This window comes from Hipposideros armiger, unplaced genomic scaffold (assembly GCF_001890085.2).
Source record: "Hipposideros armiger isolate ML-2016 unplaced genomic scaffold, ASM189008v1 scaffold_114, whole genome shotgun sequence".
Taxonomy (NCBI): Eukaryota; Metazoa; Chordata; class Mammalia; order Chiroptera; family Hipposideridae; genus Hipposideros; species Hipposideros armiger.
This window is the reverse complement of record NW_017731464.1, coordinates 2,073,136-2,089,380: the sequence shown is the minus strand read 5'-3', so window position 1 is coordinate 2,089,380 and position 16,245 is coordinate 2,073,136. Positions and strand designations below refer to the sequence as shown.

At 45.0% G+C, this 16,245-nt stretch overlaps 1 protein-coding gene across 5 annotated transcripts in view; it reads right to left on the bottom strand.

Annotated features, from left to right (window-relative positions):
* The window catches only part of ADD2 (adducin 2), a 103,728-nt gene that overhangs the window by 62,387 nt on the left and 25,096 nt on the right, over window positions 1-16,245 (bottom strand). Inside the window, exon 2 of one of the 5 annotated variants that reach the window (XM_019647677.1) lies at window positions 1,998-2,051. The exons of 3 other annotated variants lie outside the window; for them this stretch is intronic. The gene's annotated coding sequence lies outside the window, so the exon portion shown is untranslated. Of the gene's footprint in view, window positions 1-1,825; window positions 1,937-1,997; window positions 2,052-16,245 lie in introns of all 5 variants that reach the window. One more of the 5 variants, XM_019647678.1, reaches the window with a different exon arrangement.

The following is a 16,245-nucleotide window of genomic DNA, read 5'->3' as shown; positions in this document are numbered from 1 at the left end:
TGATTAATGCATGAGTATTCCCAGCTTTCCCCCTCCTCACAGGCCTCTCTCCTCCCTGAAATTCAAGAAGAGCCTGCCTCTCTACATTGGCACTTTGGGGCGTCATCATGCAGAGGTGACAGGGAAGGGAGACAGGGAAAGCACAAGAGGATGGGAACTTCAGGGAAACGTGGGTCTTTAAGGCCTTGTGTTGAGAGAAGAGCAGTTATGTGAGGTGTGAGAGCAGCAGGTGGCAGAGAAATGGATTTATAGGAAACATTGCTGTGGTCGGCCTACCCTCCATTTCACAGTCAAGAAATGAGAGACCTCGAGTTATTACAAAGAACGTCTAGTTACTTAAGTTCGTCCTTGAGGCCACAGCCTTGAGCTAAGCCTAAAGCTTGGCTATATAAGCGTCCTATCTACGCCTCACATGCTCTCTTCTGGGCATGGCTTGAAGGGCCATTTCTTGCACCTGTCTGCCAGGGTCTGGGGTGGATCCCTGTGTGGCAGAGTTAGGAGGGCCCTGAAAGCACACCCAACCCCCTCACTTTACAGATGCAGAGCCTGAAGCCTAGAGAAGGAGAGTCCATTAGCACCTCAAATTCCACTGCGGGGAAGTGCCTGTTTGTGTGAGGACTTTGTCTTGAGCTGAGGACAGGGTGTGACTGCTAATGCCACTTCCACAGGGAGGGACCATAGGTGAAGGGTTCGCAAGCCAATCCAGTTTGACAGGTATTGATTAAAGACACTCTATGAAAGAGGTGCCTCGTGTGAAAACCTGTTAAACATTCTAGAAAAGCCTGCTATGGACACTGCACTGTTGTGAATTATTTTATAATGAGAAGCATCCTTTTGCACAGACAGTAACCACCCTGGTCACGGTAGGCTTTGGGTTTGGCCCTCCATCCGCAGATGTGATCCTTCTTCTGTCTCCTCTTTCTACTCCGCCCCCATCTTGTATCTTCTCCTCCTCCCCTCACCCACAAACCCCATCCCTGTAGGCCTGCCTGGTCTTCCCCTCACCGAGGCAAGCCCAGTGCATAAAAAGGTAGGTGTGCCCTGGGAATGTTTGTTTCTGATGGTGGGAATAGGGGAGTCTCGTTAAAGGCCGCCTGTCTGTATTGGCCTGGTTTCCCCATCGACAAACCCTCAAGGACACACTGAACTTGTAGCTCTCCTTGAATGTCCAGGTTACAGGGTACTTCAAAGGCAACCTGGCCTGGGCTGCTCCTGACCTAACCATTGCTCAGCCTTCCCTGCTGACCCCAGCAGGCACCATGTCACTGGCTTCCTGCTGGGTTGGGGGCAATCGGAGGCCCTGACCCAAGACAGGGAGAGACACTGGGGCACTTCCTCCTTCGCTCTCTGCCTCAAGTGGCACCTCTTCCATTTCCCCAGCTCCTGTCAGAGAGGCCCACCATGCTCCATCTCCCACCTCCTGCCCTTCTCCCTCCAGCCTCAAAAGTGGAAGTGACTTCCCACAGGAGCTAATCTCTGGGCTGCCTCTCCATGCTCTGTCTGTTTCAGCTCCTCCATGACCTGTGCAAATGTCCTGCATGAAATGTCCTGTGTTGAGATACTTGGAGAAGTTCTTATTTTCCTTGTTAGACCCTCCCCACTTCATTAAACCTATGAGAAAACTGAGACCAAAAGGATGTGATTTGTCCAAATACTTAATTGTCTGTGACTGGACTGGGCTTCCTGCTCGGTCCTCATCTCTGCAGAAAATGGCCGGAATCCTTGCTTCGCACTTTTAAAAGTGCAAAGCATCACAAGTCATTGGGATCAAGAAGTTTGAAATACACAACTTCTAAGGGGCAACCACAGTCATAGAAACACAGACCTTTCATGGTCTAAACACACCCTCTGGACGGGTGGTGGTACATCAGTTAGAGTAGCCCCGGCTCTGACCATAGCCAGGTCTCCACCTGCTTCCGTGCCTCAGTTTCCATAGCTAAGGAAATAAAAGTGACACAATATCACCATTTCTAGAACCATTTAAACATTTCTCTTACCATATACAGCAAAATTGAACGCCTCAGATTTTTGGACCAGATGGTTTCTCAACTCTGCAAAGAAGGTTTAATTTAATAGTTATTTAAATATACCACATATTTTAAATACACAGTGCTTCTGCTAATTAACACTTCATAATTTCTCAAGAGTCCCACAGGCAATTGTTACCATTTGTAACTGGTGAAAGATAGTGTCAAGAAAATGAATCCTATTTCTTTCCCAAATCACAGCCCAGGGATAATATATGTGAAGTAGCTCGTCTCTTCCACCCTGTGGGAATGGAGTGGTGGGAGAAGACAAGTGTGACTCCTCTGGAATTGGATGATGGGGACATGTAAGCATAGCACCACCTCAGGCACTTCAAACACTGATGTTCTTCAAAAGGGCCAATGGACCAAGAATAGTTACACAGATGCACATAAGTTAAACAGTGACCTAATAAGAAGACATGGACATACGCGCACACATATATGCACACACGACACTTGTAAGAAAAAAAACAGTGAATAGGGCAAATGACCCCCGTCTGTGTGAGCCTGAGAGGCAAGGCCCACTAAGCCACAGGTGCAGACTGGGGGCTGGGGCTCCTCTGTCTGCCCCCAAGCTCTCCAGGCTGCCGAAACATCCTAACCCCTCCTCTGTGCCTGAAGTTGTTTTTTGTTTTTTTAAAAGATTTTATTGGGGAATCGGGGGAAGGGGAACAGAGAAGTTGCTGTTGTTTTTGTTCTTCAGTCTAGTTGTGGAGGACGTTGCTTCACTGGCCCAAGTTGGCACCATCATTGTGCTCTTCCCGGGCGAGGTAGATCAGTCGCCGGCTTCTGGACGGCCGCTCATGGCGGCTGCTGGCCCCTCACTACACACGGTAGCCCTTGGCAACCCACTGCAGCAGGGGCTACAGCCTACACCGTCGCCAGTGACTCACGGCAGCCCAGCTCCAGGTTAAGCTGTTGTTCAGCATCTTAGCTGTAGAGGGCAGTGTCACTGGCCCTCATATGTGGGATCCGAACCGGGGCCCTCTGGTATCCCAAACCAATTCTTAACCAACGTGTCACTCGGCCGGCCCTGCCTGAAGTTTGATCACTTAGAGGTTTATACAGCTAATATGTCTCTTCTTTTTAAACATTATTTGCGGGCATTTTTCTCTATACGACGAGTTTACTTGTTTCCCGCAAACAATGTTTAATGAGGAAGCTGAAGATATGACTTCTCACCATGGCCCACTTAGTTAAAACTTTTTATGTTCACACCATTCTCTGTGGTTATTTTCAGTCTCCTGAGCTTTTCAGGTTTAACGTGTCCCCTTTTCTATCCACACTGGCAATTGTCGACAGTTTGGCTCAAATAAACTCTCATCAGTTTTCTATTAGCACACTGTAAGCGGGCATTTTTCTCTATACGACGAGTTTACTCGTTTCCCGCAAACAATGTTAAAGGCCAGCACTCCTGGGATAGTTGATGAGATATTTGTCAATTCTGCCTACAGCAGTATGACCTAATAAGACAGCATTCTTCCTGGAGATTTGATAGAGCAGGGAACAGAAGAGAACATGGAGCACTTAGGGAGACACATTGCGAGGATGCCATGCCGGGGGCCCTACTTTATTTTAACAGGGGACCCTGGACACCTGGGGAGTTGAGGAAAGGAGGTATTTAGAGGTGATAGGGCACCAAAGAGGGAGGGAGAAGGAAGCATCTGCTTAGCCGGGGTTCTGCCTAGGACAACCATGGATGGACAGACTCCTCCCATGCACACCCTTACATGCACAGCCTCCGGATGCTTCTTGTTTGAGGGAAAAGAAGGAAACATGAGCAAAAGACTGACACTGAGGCAAGGGACAAAAATAATAGGAAAGACAGAGCGTGATTGGGGGAAAGCTTATTGTTTGGAACCTTCTTTCTCAAAATGGTAAACATAACAAAAAACCTAGGCTGAAAGTTCTAAGAAGGAAGTGTCTTGTCCGATTTTCCGCATTAATGTATCCCTAACACCTAGACTGGTCCCTGAAAAATAGCGGTAATCAATAGGATTTGAAGAAGAGGGTACAGACCAAAGTGCAATGAGATGACACCTCAAGGCCCTTCTAAATGTGTCATTTCTGAAGGCCCGTGACATTCGTGGCTGCACAATCTCTTGTTGGAGTTACGGGTGGGCCTCTGGGGAAAAGGAAAACTCTGCAGACCCCTCGAGAGATGTGTGCTAAGCTCGGCAGGCTTTCTGCTGTTCCCCTGGGTCACTCCCTTCATGAGGCAGCATCTGCTAAATGGCCAGCCCACATGTCACAGCAGACATCCTGGATTTCTTCCCTGCTGATGCTCATGATAGAAAGTAGATACTGTACCAATCAACCTTAAGTTTCCCTTAACCGAACCTCATGTTCAACAGGCAGCAGGCCCTGCACCAGAGGACACTAAAGGGAATTCTCCAGGGGTCTTTCCACCCCTCATTTTTGAAGCACCACAGGCAAAATGACTTTGTGATATTCTGTTGGACCCAAGGCCCCAAGGTGATGTTTATGGTCAAGTTTTCAATTTTCCCTTCCCCTCTCATTGGGTTCAGAGGATTAAGTGGCACAGACAGTAAAGGAAAGCCTAGCTATGACTCTATGGAAGGCAGAACAAAATTAGTGTTTTGTAACCAAATCAGAAGAAGTACAAAAATATGTAGTGAGGCCTGTGGATCTTTATAGTTTGCAAAACCATTTTGTCAACCCATCAAAAACAGCACTGAATTTAGCCAGTGACACTTCTACCTAAAGCCCACCTACAAAAACCCAGGTCCACACAGAAGCACCTTATTCAATGCTAGGCTTACAGTAAGTCCTTAATCAATCTCTGTTCACCTGAGAAACATTTGAATGCCATGGGCACTTGGTCCAATCGAGATCCTATATGTATACATTCCCAATCCCTGGATGTACACTTGAACCACACACCAGACTGAGAAACCAGGGGGGGCATTCCAGGGGTGTGTCATGGGGAAAGCGCACTGGACAGACTCCAGAGGCCAGAGGTCTGGTCCTGGATCTCCAACTAGCTAACTCTGTGATTGACAGCAAGCCACGTAGCCTCTCTGAGTTTCTGTTTCCCCATCTGTAAAATAAAGGGTGGGACAAGGCAGCCGCTGAGGTTCCTTCCAGGGCAGAGGTACTCTTTGACTGTGAGTCTGTGATTTGAACAGCTCCAGTGGTGCCTCTGCTTGGCCCACATGGGGAAAGAGGTGAGCTGGGAAAGCAGCCCCGGACTCCCTCTCTCCCCAGCCATGGGATGTAGGAGGTGGGAAGGGAGAGGGGAATAATGTGCCACCTAGGGTCAGAGCAGCAAGGTCCCGGGCAAGGAGGGTGCCTTTCAACAAAGAATTCAGCCTAGGAAGCCTCCTCTAAAGGAGCCCACTGTTTACTTAAGGTGATCGGTATCTTTCTTTTAGGGAGACAAAGAAACAAAAGAACCTTTGGAGGGCTTCAGGAGGCCGCAGCTCATCCGTTGATTACTAGGGAAGGGGACCAAGCAAGAGCTAAATTTGAGCCACTCTGCCACTATTTTCACAAGAGGAAAGTCACTGAAATGCCTCATGGAAAAGGTACCAGGTTCTGGCTTCCATCTGTCTGTTCATACATCTGTCTGAATCTGCCTTCCCCTGTTAATTAATTCCCATCTCATCACAATCATTCTTGGCACATAAGTCGCGCTGACAATTTCCCATCTGTAGTACCTAGCATTCAAGAATTCTCTGCAATGACATAGGCACGCATAAAATAAGACGCATTTGAACAAATTAGCTGCTTTTATAAGCTCAGGGTCCAAAGGTCATCTTTTTCAGATCTGCTAAAATTGTCGACAGGCTACAATTTTGCAGACTCTCTTCCCTGAGTGTTTCCTGCAGCAGATGTTGCTTCTTGCAGGAGATGTGAAATCACTGCTGGCACGTCTTCTCCCCTGTGATCCGATCTGATCCGTAGGCTGCTTTTTAAGGAGCTTTTAATAATGCATAAGAAGGAAAGGGTGGTGCATGAATTAAACACCAAGCCACTACCAAGACATGCTGCCTTGAAATCAGGCCTGGTGGGCAAAGCAAAAGGACCGGCTTTTAGCCTTGAAGTCTTCTGTTTTGCATCAAGAATGAGGGTTTGGATCCCAAAGCCTTTTCTGAGGACGCCATCTGACAAGTGCAGGTTTGAGCCAATGTCAGCTTTTCAAGTGACAGCTTTCATTTCCTCCCAGCAGCCAGCCTGGCCACACAAATCACTGCTAGCTGAAGAAGAAATGCTTGTCATTTAGCCTTGAAGAGTGCTAGGGGTGAGTACATATTTGACTGACATCTTAAAACCTGTTGTCAAAACGGTGTTGCAGGTCTGGTAAAATAGATCAAGGATCAGAGGCAATGCTAGTAGAAAGAAAAAGAAGATTCTATATCTGGATTCCCAATGTGCAGATTATATAACTGATATCATTGTGCCACCTGGGACGTTCTTAATATTAATAATACAGTAAGGGCTGGCGAGTTTTCAGAAATGGGTTGCTGCACTGATAAAGAAAGGATCACCTTTCTTGTCCCCAAATCCCAGTGCTTTCCACAGACACACAAAGCCCCCCCTCAGGAGCAGATGAGCAGACTTCATCTCTGTTGTCAAGGAAACCAGTCTGTTCCTAGCTCTAGAATTAGAAAGCTTGGGCCTGGCCTCAGCAGCGCCTTCTGCCCACTTCTGATGGCACCTACCATCTCTTCCCCACCAGGAACACTGAAAACCCTCTCACAGAATTGCTAGCACTGGCCGGTGAAGTGGGGGCTCTATTGACAGCCCAAACCAACCAGTGGGCAGGTGCACAGGCCACATGAATAAATCCATGGAAAAAATTAGTTTATCCACATGGAAAGAGAGAGGGCAATTGGAGAGGGCCTGGGACAAGTGCCCATGATACCGGGAATGGCTTAGGGAAGTAGGATTGACACCCAATGCAAGCCCAGCACTTTCCCCTCCAAAACATCCACCCTCATGTTTCTCCAAATGGGAGAGTCAGCCCACTAGCCTCCACCAATGGTTCAAATCTGGTGCTCTACCTGAGACAGGAAGTGGGGCCCAGGGGAGCCTTTTGAGGTAAAGGGCCTGAGTAAAATGCTCCCAGGTGGGTGGGGGCATTTGGAGAGTCATGGGTAAGACAAGATCAGGGAGGAAGGGAAAGGAGGACCTCAATATTGCTACCACCAAGGAGGGGAGAATCTGAGCTGGAAAGGAGACACAGAAAGACAGAGGAATGAACTGGCTGCTAGCAGGAGAGGGGAGAAGACACCCAGCATCTTCGGGGATATGCTCTGTGAAAACTGAAAACCAAGAGTGGGGAATAAATTAAAGGGGCCCAAAGGTGACGCCTGTTAAGAACAGTCTTGCCCAAAACACGAACTCCCAGCTCACGTTGTGTCGGTACCCCTTTCAGAGGTGAGTATCCTCAACCTCACATTATACCTGTTTGGGTCCATGTTTCCTCTGTTCTTTTAAACCAAGAGCCTTGGGGGCTCCATTTCGGACTCATTGCTCTATCCTCCACAGCCCTGAGGAAAGGAACAGCATGCACAAACCAGGACTGAGGAGGATCTGCTGAGGTTTCATGAACAAATGAATTCTTATTGTAGACACTGTGAAATCACCTACAAAACGTACTCACAATTTTTACATTATAATGAGAAAGAATTTTCAGATTTCTATTTCTAGAGTTCAAAGAGTCTTAATTGGGCTTTCACTTCCAGCGGTGCTTTACCCAACTGTCCCAATTATTGTGATGACCATACTATTATTAATAATAATGACAATGGTATTGATTCTTGCCAGCACAAGGAAGCTACAGTGAGACACCTGAATGGAGAAATGGAGGAATTAAGAATGCCCTCTGAATTGAACCCTAAGAGATTTACATAATGATTAACTGAAAGAGAAGATGACCTCTTGGTAAACAGGACTAGAGTTTAATCTGACAATGTAATTGCACAACAAAACTTCATCACACACCTGGGGTTGTCCTGGAGAGATGTCACAGTCCTGTGGACATGATTCATGCAACACGAAGTTTAAAATATCTCACATCCTTTACTTCTCAGACACCAAGAAAAGTAGAGTCCCCAGAAGTGCTTTACCAAATCCTTTTTCCTCTCTGATCCATTGCACTCACACACAGCTACCACGTGCCTTTTTCCTCAAGCCCTAACCTCCCCACCCCAAAACCTCCTCCTCTGCCCCAGCCAGCTCTGCCTTATTCCCTCTACCCTGCCTCCCTTCTCTCAACTTTCCCTGACAGCCTCAACTTTATTATGCAAATTCAGAAGTTCATTTAACTTGTCCTTCCTTTACCCCATCCTGCCCACCTCTCCTCCCAAGCCCTGTCTCTATGCCCACCCCCGCCACTTGTCATCCCAGAAGCCAGAAGAACAGGCTTGACTAGGCAGTGACATCCTAGTCCTTTCCCTCTCAGGAGGGTACGACATGGCAAGGGAAGAAACTGTGTACAAAACCAGACTTCTTCAACTGCCCGGGGAGCACAAAGGCTGAGAACCATCAGATAGATGGCAATGATTTTTGTCCCATCACCTAAACAAAGGCTGTGTCAGGAAGAAAGGGAACTGGATAAGCATGATGGCATAAAGGAGAGTGTTGCAAGGGCAGTGGTTGGATTAAAGGGTGGGCTAGCTGGGCAGATGTCTGGGGCACTCATCGCCAAGCAGCATTAAAATATTGTTGGCACAAGTTAAATCAAGTTTATGTAGAAATACAGTGTCAGTTAACCAGGTTTTCATAGAAACAGCATGAGTTAACTCAGGCTTCCGTACATGACTCCTCACAGTGTGATGACATTTAAACTAGTTCTGCTCCCACTGAGCAGACAGAAAACTTATGGCAGCTCCTTGACGATGCTGTCCTACCATTTTTAAGTATGTTTTCCAAATTCTCCTCTAGGTTTCATGGTATAAGCATGACCGTCCCCTGAAGTCTGCCATCACATTCAGTTGAAATTTCTAAACCAAATAAGACATGATATGGTGCCATCTACTGAGATCAGTTATTTAGCTCATTATTGAACTTCTAGAACTTTTCATATGCCTTTCAAGAAGCTGCCTAGTTAATAAAATCTTATTGTTTCCCTTATTTTGCACGCGAAGTGAATCTATTTCTCCCCACCCCTGCTCTAAAAAAAAAAGAAAAGTCGAATGAATACTTAAGTAATATCATCTTGGAAGGGGGCAGAATCATTAGTCCACTCAGGATGCTCATTAAAGCATAATTCAGAAGAGAGGGAGACCACACTTATTATAAAAAGGCTACTTCAGGCTTGATATTGTTTTGAAACATTTAATTTATCCAAGTTCCCCCGTTCTGATTCCATCTCCCTAAGAATTCTTCAGATTGTGATTTAGCTTCTCACATCCACTGAGGCCAAAAGGGGGCAAGTCTGGCAAACACAACACAGATTGCTTCTGATCTTCATGGCTACTCTTTACAGTGGACATCATTAGCACTATTTTACAGAAAAGGAAACTGAGGCCCAGAGAGTGTAAGTAACTTGCTCAGGAACACACAGCTAATAAGTGGCAGAGCTGAACACTAGACCTGGGTTCATCTGACTCCAAAGTCCAGTGTACTGTGAGGCCTCCAGTTGTTTCTATAGCTTGTTTATGTTTTTTAAAAAGTTTAAACACTACTTGGGAGACTTACGTATAAATGAAAACAAAAATCCAGCAAGGAGCAACCAGAAGTTTTTAAATGGTTACAAATATTATAAGAAATTCCAGTTTAGGATAGAGTCAAGCCAGCAATTTATAACTCATCCGCCCCGAACTTTTCACTAAAAACCAGTGTCAATTCACATGCAATATCAGATCGTAACTCATAAGAGTTCCAGAAATGAAGACTGACAATTAGACTAGAGCCAGGATGATGGATAAACGTTTGCTTGTTACAAGACCTATGAGATTGAAACAAGAGGCACCAATAGTGACTAATGCAGGCACTTGTCTTCGTCACTTGGAGGAGAGAAAGCTCATCAGCAGGAAGATGAGACCTCACGCCTCCCCCACTGTCTGTCTCCTGGCTCAGGCTCTGTACCCTCCAGAAAATTTAGCAACCTTCGCACTATGATGTGGAAGCTGCTCCTTGAGTGGCCAGAGCCATATCACACACATATCACCCCTGCGAGCATCTCTCATGCTACATCTGTACCAGGATTGCAGTGTCAGTCATGCAACATGGCCAGGGACAGACATGGATTCCAATGCTATGTTGCAGCCAGAGAGTTGAAGACACAAATAAAAAGTGGCTGTGACAGGATGGGTGTGGGAGTCTGACTGGTTCTTTTTTATGGTTTCTATGTCTTTTTTTATGCTTGCTATCTCTTTGTTGAAGTTCTCACTAAGTTCCTTGAGCATCCTTATAACCATTGTTTTAAATTCTGCATTGGGTAGGTTGCTTGCCCCCATTTCATTTAGTTCTTTTTCTGGAGTTTTCTCCTTTTCTTTCATTTGGGATGTATTTCTTTGTTTCCTCAGTTTGGCTGCTCCTCTGTTTGTTTCTATGTATTAGGTAGATCTGCTATGTCTCCCAGTCTTGGCCAGGTGGCCTCATGTAGTAGGTGTCCTGTGGGGCCCAGTGGCACAGTCTCCCTGGTCGCCAACACTGGGTGCTCCAGGAATGTTCGTTGTGTGGGTTGTGTATGCCTTCCTGTTATGGTTGAGCATTGGTTGCTATTGGCATGTCAATGGGCGAGATTGACCCTCAGGCTGATTGGCTGTGGGGTTTGGCCACATACACAGCTTATAGACTGCTATGCAGGGGGCTTACCCCACTGAGTGAGATTTGCCCCAATGGGTTCTAGTGCCTGTTGAGACTGCCCTTTGGTTGTGCCACTTGTGGGGCTTATTGGGAGGTGCTGTGCTGTGATCTGAAGCCAACCTCCAAGTATATTGATTCTAGGGTCTCTTGCGAGGGGCTCCAGTGTAGGCCAAGGTCACCCACTGCCTGTGACTGGCTGGGACTACCTGGTAAGAGCTACAAAGTTATCCATGGTTGTTCGTTGCCTGTGCTAACTCTGGAGGAATGTAAGAGATGCCATGCTGTGAATTGAGGACATCTGCCACCAGTACCAGGCTAGGATAGCTTCCCCAAATGCCAGGACACCCTGAGGCCTGCTGCCACCTGCCAGTTCCCTTAAGGTTCAGCCACTGATAAAGCCTCATGCAGTACACAAATTGGGTGAGGCAGGGTCTCAGGGAGTCACTAGAGTGGGAAGAGTTGTGGTTACCAGGTTAATGTAAATTCTGATTTGGTGTTAGTGCTGAGCCTGAACTACTCAGCAAAAGTCTCAGAGCACACCGAGGCCAGTCACCACCCTTGTGAGGTCTGTAGGAGTCTGATAGTTTTCCAAGAAAGAGTGCAATGCAGGTGAGGCTGGCTACTCTTGGAGAAAGTGCCTCTGGCATTGGTGAGTTGGGTTGGGCAGGGTCCCAGCTGAGTCAGCAGGGCAGAGCTGCAGAGCTCAAAAGACCAATCAGATTCAGATTTGGCTGTAAGCATAGTGGGTGGGCTTAACACAGGAAAGATGGCACCATCCTGCCAGTTACATGGGAGGAGGACAGGGAAAATGACGACTGTCCTCCAGCCCTCAACCCAAAGCAACACAACTCAGTCTGCCCCCGTGTGTCTCCAAGACCACCCCCCTGAGTTACTGTACTTCCGATGGAGCCCAAGGTGAGTGCCTGAGAGTGAGAGTCTGAGCCAGCCCTTTAACAGGACGCCTGGGTTTCTCACCTCCTTCTTGGATGGTCTGGAATCCCCACTGTTTTTTACAGCCAGATGTTGTTGGGGCTCCTCTTTCTAGCACCAATACTCTGGGCTGGGGATGCCAGTGTGGGGCTGGGGTCCCTTGGTCCTCTGGGGGTAATCTCCATGGCAGAGGTATCCCTGCCAATTTTCAATTGCCACAACGAGGTGTGGGGTTAGCCAGTTCTGTGTCTCTGACCCTCCTACCAGTCTCGACGTGGCTTCTTCTTTATATCCTTAGTTATAAAACTTCAGTCAAGCTTCAGATGGTTATCCAGGTTGATTGTTCTATAATTTAGTTGTAATTTTAATGTGTTCATGGAAGGAAGCAGGCACAATGTTTATCTACTCCACCATCTTGGATCTCCTGTGTCTAAGAAATCTTTTGATGGACCCCTTAAAATATGAAGAGTGAGTTCCTGCTTCCCTTGCTATAAAATAATTAAAATTATATATACTGGTCTCTGCCCCCAGTTCCTGACACAGAGCTCCTAATACCCTAGTAATTTCCTGAGTGATGAGGGTGATAAGAGCATCTTACACAGAGCTCCTAAATCCCTTGGAATTTTCCTGGGTTATAGGAGCATCTTTTGTTCTAATGAGGTAATTCATGGGATCCTGGATGGGGGCTGGTCACCAGAAAGTCCAAGCTATAATTAGATGCTTAGAATTTTCTTCCCCACTCCCCATCTTCTACAGAGGGAAGAGGAGCTAGAGATTGAGTTAATAATCAATCATGCCTACGTTACAAAGCCTCCATAAAAATCTTTCAAGTGCTGGGTTTGGAGAGCTTCCAGGTTGGTGCCAGTAGCGTGGCACATCCCAACTCCTAGACGTTCCTGTGCTTGAGACTCTTTGGAACCTCACTCTATGTACTTTTCTTCTTTACAGTGTAAAATTTTTATATTTAGAATTAGCCAGCTGGACTCAGTTTAGATGATCCAAATTTTGTTGGCAACAACCAAAGCATCATAGGCAAGAGCCATTCTAACATATGCCTCCTATCCATCAGGCCTAATCAGGGTGTTGACCTTGACCACGTCAATGTCATAGAGCTCCTTCACAGCCTGTTTGATCTGGTGCCTGTTGGCCTTGACATCCACAACGAACACCAGTGTGTTGTTGTCTTCTGTCTTCTTCATGACTGACTGGGTAGTTAGGGGGAATTTGATGGTGGCATAGTGGTCAAGCTTCTTTCTCCTGGGGGCGCTCTTCCCAGGATATTTGGACTGCCTTCAGAGGTGGGTGATGTGAGGATCTCTTTTGTGTGTGTGTGACTGTGGAAGGCTTTCAGCACTGCTTTCTTTGCCTTCAAAGCTTTTGCTTTGGTTTCAGCTTTGGAAGGGGCAGCGGCTTCCTTCTTTGCTTTTGGTGCCATCTTTGTGAAGAGCTATGTATATTTTTATCTGGTTGTTCATCTGTTTTTTTTATGATATCCTTTATCATATAAGTCAGTGGACAGAAGTGACTCCCTGGGTTTTGTGAGTTATTCTAGAAAATTATTGAACCCAAGGAAGGAATTGTGGGAACCCCCAATTTATAGCCAGTATGGGAAGCCCAGACTTGCAATTGGTATCTGAGGTAGAGGCAGTCTTGTGGGACTGAGCCCTTAACTTGTAGGATCTGATGCTAATTCCAGAATTGAATAGTGTCAGAAATGAATTGAAATATAGGATGCCTAGCTGGTGGTAGAGAATTGGTCAGTGTGAGAAATCACCCACACATTTTTGTGTCAGAAGCATTGTGAGTAGAATAAATGAAACAAGTGTTTTCCTTTTACTTGCCAGCCCTCACCAGCCTTGATATGGAAGATGGTGAAACAAAGGGATAAATTGCCCTGTAGAGGAAGTAACAGAAAAATCAGAAGTGGCTTAACAGCAAATAAGGAAAGACAGGCTATGCAAGACAGGCAGGGACACTAGAGCAAGAACACAGCAAAGAACAGAGGCCAAAGAGACAGCCAATGAGAAATACCCTGTAATGGAGAATGGCCAATACATTTTGAGAATCGGTGATGTCTGATATTGAATTTAAAAGTTGTTTCCAGCCCTATCTTATAAATACCTCCTGTATGCCTAATCCTTTGATTCAAAGTCTGACATGTAGAAGAGCCTTGTGTTAGTGGTGCTTTGGGAAAATAAAGGAGAAAGGACAGTGTTTAGTGGGGGCAAATGGATTAACAAAGAGGGCAGCTCCTCTGGGAGGAAAGCTCTCATTGTTCACCAGTATCTGTTTCCTCTCTACTTTTGGGTATAGAAGACGATGATAATTCCCCACCCACTTCCAGTTCAGCATTGCCATGTGTCTTTTTGTGATCGATATGAACAGAAGTGCATCCAGGAAAAAGCATTTTAGAACCCATCCTCCTGCTGCTGCCACCAGCAATTTCACATGGTGGCAACTCCCTCAGCCTGCCTCTGAATAAGAAAGCAAAAGACAGGTCCTCCCAAAACTGAATGGACAGGTAGCAGAAGCAAGAGATAAACCACTATTGTGTGTTTTTTCCTCTCAATACGTTTGTAAAATCTCAAATTTTGACTGACAAATAAGCTTGTAAAATTCTGAAAGATTGTCCATCTTATTTTTAAATTAACCTGGTTTAAATAAATAACCCAAGAGTGGAGCCCTCCCTGAAGCCATTGGCTGTGGCTTATTTCATGTCATCCCTGTGCATGGCCAAGGTAAGCACAAGCTAGTAGAAAGAGAGCAATGTCTTTCAAACCAAGGTTTTAATTTGCCAAGTACTTGAATTAAGACATTGTCTTTTCCCCCCTTTTTTAAATTAAATTTATTGGGTGACATTGGTTAATAAAATTATATAGGTTTTAAGTGTGCCGGTCTATAATACATCATCTGTATACTGCCTTGTGTGTTCACAACCCAGAGTCAAATCTTCTTCTGTCACCATATATTTGACCCCCGTTTACCCTCTTCTACCACTCTCCCTGCCCCATTACCATCTGGTAACCACTAAACTGTTGTCTGTGTCTAGGAGTTTTTCTTTGTTTTGTTTGTTTGTTGCTTTCAGTTTTATATCCCACATATGAGAGAAAGCATATGGTTCTCAACTATTTCTGACTTATTTTGCTTAGCATGATAATCTCAAGATTCATCCATGTTGTTGTAAATGGCAGTATTTCATCTTTTCTATGGCTGAGTAATATTCCATTGTGGATATCTGTGTGTGTGTGTGTGTGTGTGTGTATCAATATATATACAATCATCTATCGAAAGACACTTAGGTTGTTTCCATGTCTTTGCCACCCTAAAACTGCTGTAATGAACATAGGGGTACATACATTTTTATGAATAAATATTTTCAAATTTTGGGGGTACGTACCCAGAAGAGGTGTTGCTGGGTCATACGGTAATTCTATTCTTAATTTTTTGAGGAACCTCCATGTTTTCCATAGTGGCTGTATCAATTTACATTCTCACCAGCGGTGTATGAGGGTTCCTTTCTTCTCACAGCCTCTCCAACACTTGTTATTACTTGTCTTAATGATAATAGCCATTCTAACAGGTATGAGGTGGTATCTCACTGTGGTTTTGATTTGCATTTCTCTAATAGCTAGTGAAGTTGAGCATCTGTTCTTTTTTATTTTTTTACATGCATGTTCATAGTAGCTTTATTTAAAATAACCACTGGAAATAATCCAAGCAATCATCAGTGGGCTAATGGATAAGCAAATATAGTTACAATGGATACTATTTAGCAACAAAAAGGCATGAACTACTAATGCACACAATATGGAAGAATCTCAAAATCATTATGCTTAGTGACAGAAGCTAAACAAAAAAGAATACCTGCTATGTGACTTCATTTATATGGAATTCTAGAAAATGTAAAGTAATAGATAGTGACAGAAAGCAGGATAGTAGTTGCCTACTCAGAAAGAGCAGAAGAAAGAGTGATGGACTGCAAAGGGGCATGAGAAAATTTTTGTAGGGGATGAAAATAAGATTTTGAGAAGACAATTTGGGTATTTTTTAAATTAGTTTCAGGTGTACAAAACAATGCAATAGTTATACTTTTCACCCCTGAGCATCTTTTTATATTATCTGTTGGCCATTTGTATGTCTTCTTGGGAGAAGTGTCTGATCAGGTCCTTTGCCCCCTTTTTTAATTGGATTGTTTGTTTTTTTGCTGTTGGGTTGTATGAGTTCTTTATATATTTTATGTATGAGCCCCTTGTCAGAGGTATTGTTTATAAATATCTTCTCCCATTTGGTTGGTTGCCTCTTTGTTTGTTGATGGTTTCTTTTGCTGTGCAGAAGCTTTTTAGTTTGATATAGTCCCATTCATTTATTTTTGAGTTTACTTCCCTTGCTTTAAGGTCAAATTCATAAAATCCTCTCTAAGACCAAGGTCCATAAGTTTAGTACCTATGTTTTCTTCTATGTATTTTATTGTTTTAGGTCTTATATTTAGTTTAGCGGTCCATTTTGA